Here is a 6,828-nt window from a genome sequence, read left to right as displayed (position 1 = left end):
AGGCATCAGAGTTGACCTAACAACTCTTTTATTGACCATCATGGTCAACAAAAGAGTCTGAAATGCAGTACTTGGATGCAGTCTCAAAAACGACAGAATGATCTCTGTTCATTTCCAACGCAAACCATTCAATATCACGGTAATCCAAGTCTATGTCCCAACCAGTAATGCTGAAGAAGCTGAAGTTGAACGGTTCTATGAAGACCTACAAGATCTTTTAGAACTCACACCAAAAAAGATGTCTTTTTCATTATAGGGGACTGGAATGCAAAAGTAGGAAGTCAAGAAACACCTGGAGTAACAGGCAAATTTGGCCTTGGAATACGGAATGAAGCAGGGCGAAGGCTAATAGAGTTTTGCCGAGAAAACGCACTGGTCATAACAAACACCCTCTTCCAACAACACAAGAGAAGACTCTCCACATGGACATCACCAGATGGTCAATACTGAAATCAGATTGATTATATTCTTTGCAGCCAAAGATAGAGAAGCTCTATACAGTCAGCAAAAACAAGACCAGGAGCTGACTGTGGCTCAGACCATGAACTCCTTATGGCCAAATTCAGACTTAAATTGAAGAAAATAGGGAAAACCATTAGACCATTCAGGTATGACCTAAATCAAATCCCTTATGATTATACAGTGGAAGTGAGAAATAGATTTAAGGGCCTAGATCTGATAGATCGAGTGCCTGATGAACTATGGAATGAGGTTTGTGACATTGTACAGGAGACAGGGATCAAGACCATCCCCATGGAAAAGAAATGCAAAAAAGCAAAATGGCTGTCTGGGGAGGCCTTACAAATAGCTGTGAAAAGAAAAGAAGCGAAAAGCAAAGGAGAAAAGGAAATATATAAACATCTGAATGCAGAGTTCCAAAGAATAGCAAGAAGAGATAAGAAAGCCTTCCTCAGCAACCAATGCAAAGAAATAGAGGAAAACAACAGAATGGGAAAGACTAGAGATCTCTTCAAGAAAATCAGAGATACCAAAGGAACATTTCATGCAAAGATGGGCTCAATAAAGGACAGAAATGGTATGGACCTAAGAGAAGCAGAAGATATTAAGAAGAGGTGGCAAGAATACACAGAAGAACTGTACAAAAAAGATCTTCATGACCCAGATAATCACGATGGTGTGATCACTGACCTAGAGCCAGACATCCTGGAATGTGAAGTTAAGTGGGCCTTAGAAAGCATCACTACCAACAAAGCTAGTGGAGGTGATAGAATTCCAGTTAAGCTATTCCAAATCCTGAAAGATGATGCTGTGAAAGTGCTGCACTCAATATGCCAGCAAATTTGGAAAACTCAGCCGTGGCCACAGGACTGGAAAAGGTCAGTTTTCATTCCAATCCCAAAGAAAGGCAATGCAAAAGAATGCTCAAACTACCACACAATTGCACTCATCTCACACGCTAGTAAAGTAATGCTCAAAATTCTCCAAGCCAGGCTTCAGCAATATGTGAACCGTGAACTTCCTGATGTTTAAGCTGGTTTTAGAAAAGGCAGAGGAACCAGAGATCAAATTGCCAACATCCACTGGATCATGGAAAAAGCAAGAGAGTTCCAGAAAAACATCTATTTCTGCTTTATTGACTATGCCAAGCCTTTGACTGTGTGGATCCCAATAAACTGTGGAAAATTCTGAAAGAGATGGGAATACCAGACCACCTGATCTGCCTCTTGAGAAATTTGTATGCAGGTCAGGAAGCAACAGTTAGAACTGGACGTGGAACAACAGACTGGTTCCAAATAGGAGAAGGAGTACGTCAAGGCTGTATATTGTCACCCTGTTTATTTAACTTCTATGCAGAGTACATCATGAGAAACGCTGGGCTGGAAGAAGCACAAGCTGGAATCAAGATTGCCGGGAGAAATATCAATAACCTCAGATATGCAGATGACACCACCCTTATGGCAGAAAGTGACTACTACTATTACTACTACTAAGTCACTTCAGTAGTGTCCGACTCTGTGCGACCCCATAGACGGCAGCCCACCAGGCTCATCCGTCCCTGGGATTCTCCAGGCAAGAACACTGGAGTGGGTTGCCATTTCCTTGTCCAATGCATGAAAAAAGTGAAAGTGAAGTTGCTCAGTTGTGTCCGACTCTTAGCGACCCCATGGACTACAGCCTACCAGGCTCCTCTGCCCATGGGATTTTCCAGGCAAGAGTACTGGAGTGGGGTGCCATTGCCTTCTCTGGGCAGAAAGTGAAGAGGAACTCAAAAGCCTCTTGATGAAAGTGAAAGAGGAGAGTGAAAAAGTTGGCTTAAAGCTCAACATTCAGAGAACGAAGATCATGGCATCCGGTCCTATCACTTCATGGGAAATAGATGGGAAACGGTGGAAACAGTGTCAGACTTTATTTTTCTGGGCTCCAAAATCACTGCAGATGGTGACTGCAGCCATGAAATTAAAGGAGGCTTACTCCTTGGAAGAAAGTTATGACCAACCTAGATAGCATATTCAAAAGCAGAGACATTACTTTGCCAACAAAGGTCTGGCTAGTTAAGGCTATGGTTTTTCCTGTAGTCATGTATGGATGTGAGAGTTGGACTGTGAAGGCTGAGCACTGAAGAATTGATGCTTTTGAAGTGTGGTGTTGGAGAAGACTCTTGAGAGTCCCTTGGACTGCACGGAGATCCAACCAGTCCATTCTGAAGGAGATCAGCCCTGGGATTTCTTTGGAAGGAATGATGCTAAAGCTGAAACTCCAGTACTTTGGCCACCTCATGCAAAGAGTTGACTCATTGGAAAAGATTCTGATGCTGGGAGGGATTGGGGGCAAGAGGAGAAGGGGACGCCAGAGGATGAGATGGCTGGATGGCATCACTGACTCGATGGACGTGAGTCTGAGTGAACTCCGGGAGTTGGTGGTGGACAGGGAGGCCTGGCGTGCTGTGTTTCATGGGGTCGCAAAGAGTCGGACACGACTGAGCTACTGATCTGATCTCATCTCATTTGTGCTAGGCACATAGCAAAAGCAAACAGGTTCCTTACTCTTATAGAGTTTACAGTCCAGAGATTAACACACCTTAATCAGGATGTTATACGTGTACCCCATTACAAACTGTAATAGGTGCTATGAATTGACAAGTACAAAGATCTGTGAGAGATCGAAAGTAAACGGTTTTTCTCAAAACAGATTCCATAATTCCAAGTGAATTTCTTAAAAAGGCTAGAGGACAATCCCTCCCTCTACTCTATGAATCTATAAGTGGTCTGTGAGTATACTAGCCCAGCCCTGGTCAAAACAACCATAAAAAATCTAGTCCCCCTTTCAGAGCAAAACTCAGGTGTTCTGCCTTTATTTTCTCATTGTGTTAATCATTATTGTTTTCAAAACCAAAGAGAAGAAGAAAATCATTCAGTCAAAATGTTTGTTTTAAAGGCAAATATCACTGGGAAGATATATTCATTTTCTATTGCTGCTATAACAAACTACTGTAAGTGGAGTAGCCTAACACAATTTCTTAAAATTCTATAGACTGGCAGTCCAACTGGGTCTCACTAGGATAAAAGCAAGGCATTGGCTTTTCTGAAGTCTCTAGGAGAGTATTGGTTTCTTTGCCTTTTTCCAGCTTCTAGAGGCTTCCTTCATTTCTTGGTTTGTGGCCCCCCTTCCTCCATGTTCAAAGTCAGCAACAGGTTGAGTTCTCAGGTCACATCTCTCTGATTTACTTGCTGCCTCCCTCTTCCACTTTTAAGGACTCATGTGATTAAAAGTAGATTCACCCAGGTAATCCATGATAATCTTCCCAGCTCAAACTCTGCACCCTTAATTATACCTGCAAAGTCTCCTTTGTCTTATATAACCTAATGTACTCTTACTTGTAGGTTCTTTGGATTAGAATATAGACATCTTTGAAAGGCTGTTGTTCTGCCTACCACAGGAGGCATAGAAAATGTTGGTAAGGGTGAAAAAAGGGAGAGATGCTTCATTCTTTGTGGACGAAGAGGTACAAGGTGATGGCATTTTTCTACATATGGTGGTTATCTCCGGGCAGTGGAATTATAGGTAATTTTTTTTTATACTTCTCTGCTTTCCAAGCTTCCTACATTATAAATAAAATACTTTTTAAAAAAGCACTATATTTTAGTTATTTAGAAGAATGTCTATTGTAAGGAAGTAGACATTGAGACATTTCAGAATAGAGTCATGATTGGAACTCACTGTGAAAAGTTTGGTTTGTGTGTGTGTGTCTCACACATACACACACACACAGATACACGGAAAAGGCAAAATGGCCAAATGATGTCAAAGAGGAGTAATATGTGCATTCATTGTAATTGTAGTTTTCCTGTGCATTTGAAGTGTTCTATAGTAAAAAGCAAAACTCGAATGGACAGAGAATGTATTTGATTTCATAGTCTAATTATCATTTTAAAGAATAACAACAAACTCTAAGAGTGAAAAGATAAGTTACAAAATCAAGGCATGTTTTCTCTGGCAACCATCTTTCCTGCTGATACCAAGTTATATAATTCGATTCCAGGAGTTAGAGACATGGACGTGACTGGTTTCACTTGAAAAGTTCTCATTTCTATAGGAATGCTTGTTCACTGTCAGCAGCCTCCTCATTTGTCCTAGCATTTCATATGCTCTCCTTGTTAGCATGCTGGACTTGAACAGAGCAGATTGGATTCTCAAAACAATATGCCCAGTGTGCAACCAGCTCTGTAATTTGACGGGCACAGTACAAAGTAAAAATGAGGGACCTTTTGTTTAAAAAAAGTATTAAGAATTTCGAGACAACAGAGTCCTTCTCAACGCAGACCCTGTGTAAGTTCACACGCTTACGAAATTGGCCCTACACAAAGCCCAGCAGACTCCACCAATGGTCTCCTCCCACCAAACCTTATATGCTGGGCATGCTTGGTGGGAACAGGCGTGGAGGAAGAGCAGGAACTCTAGACTCATTTTACGAGTCTCTTTACTCCATTTCAACCAAATGTCTTAGGAATGCTTGCAATCAAAGATTCCATCTATGAAGTCTGTGAATTATTACCATTCAGTGAGATGCTTTTGACCATTATCAATGACACTGCTGTATAGTTATAGAACAATACATTTATCTGAAACAAAAGCTCTAATGTAGCTTATTAAAAGGAAATAAAAATAATTATATTAATATTAAAAAACAATGATTTAAAATGTTAGTCTTCTCAAAATAAAGAATATACTTTAAATATTTTTTAAAAAATCACTAGATGAACAAAACCACCATGTATAAACAGTCTCTGATATTTTGATTGGTAACTAAGTTATTTAAAAACAAACCCAAATATACCAGTAAAAATTGAGAAAGAAAATGCCTCATGTGGCTTTTTGACCCATCCCTTTTATTCTTAAGCATTTGCTGCATTCCAGCTAACATTCTTAAATTGATTATAAAAAGCAAGAGAACGCTCCCAGTAATCAAAAGAAGACTTACACAAGAGTGACCGAAAAAACACAGTTTCTTATCTTCTTCTTTCTCCCCCTAATCCAAGCTTTTTGCTATTGATATAAAATATTTATCCTATCTAGCAACTGAACAACAGCAACAACAATAGTATTTATCACGTTTAGTAATAAGGCTCCTAGTGTTGATTTTTCTATTTCTGATAATATGATATTTTAAAAAGGGCATGCCTCAAATGGGCTTAGAAAAACATCTGGAAGGATATAGCTAATAAACTGTTAACAGTAGCTTGCCCTGGGCTGAGGATTTGTGATGAGGATAGAGAGAATTTTTACTTTCCTTACTTTTGCTTATATGAATATATGCAATGAATATGTGTTCACTCTATCAATAAAAAAATCAATAAATTTTTCAAAAAGAACAACAAATAAAGCCTATACTTTAGGTCTAGCATGGCGATTTAGAATCAGTCACTTAATCTCTTTAGTCTCAGTTTCCCTACCTATAAAATGGGGTTAGTACCACACAGAGATGTTATGAGGGAAATGTATGGTAAATACACTTTCAATAAATGTTGCTTCTCTGAGCCTCAGGTTCTTTGCCTGCAGAATGAGGGAACTTGATTAGTTGTCCATGATCTTTCTGAAAGTTAATCTTAGGATTCCTTCTTTTTATATTCACAGAAAAAGACTGCTACGTGAAAAATAAATCTCTTTATTTGTGTGCAGGTAATTGTGTTTCTTTTATTTCCTGAAGAACCAGGAAGCCAAAAACCAATGAGCAGCACCTCTGGAATGTTTGGGTAACTCCACCCTGGGCACCTGGGAAATGACAGAGTATTTCCACTCATTAGAATCTCCCTGATCAGAGGGGGATGGGTGGTGCGGGGAGAGCTTTTCTTATTGTGAAGAAGATAAACTTCAGTTTCAAGAAGACAGTGTGTGCCATTAAAAATAGTATATCCTCTCAGTTTTAATCTTTGACTACTCCAGTTCTTCTCTTTAATTAGTTCGCTTACTTATATGTGTTTGCAACTCAGATACTCTCCTTAAGCAGTTATGCAAGTTATTCACTATATCATCTGCCATTGGTTAAAATCCAATTTGATGATTATCGAACGCATATTAAATGAGTTTACAGAGTAAACTCTGTAAGTTGAGTTGTCTCTTACACATCTGAAATGCTAATAATTGCCTATCTTTCATGGTACTTGGGAAATAATTTTGCAGTTCTTCCTTTCTTTTTCTTAGATTGAAAAGTAGCATGGATCATGGCAGTGGTAGTAATGATCAGTTTATTTAAAAAATAAAAATCAAAGAGGAAGAGAAAGCTACTCATTGGGAAATACTATCATTCCACATTTCTCAAAACATAACATGCTTTTTATTTAATTAAAGTATTGTATGGATACAGAATCA

Source organism: Bos indicus, chromosome 22 (genome assembly GCF_029378745.1).
Source record: "Bos indicus isolate NIAB-ARS_2022 breed Sahiwal x Tharparkar chromosome 22, NIAB-ARS_B.indTharparkar_mat_pri_1.0, whole genome shotgun sequence".
NCBI lineage: Eukaryota > Metazoa > Chordata > Mammalia > Artiodactyla > Bovidae > Bos > Bos indicus.
This window is presented reverse-complemented; position numbering follows the sequence as displayed.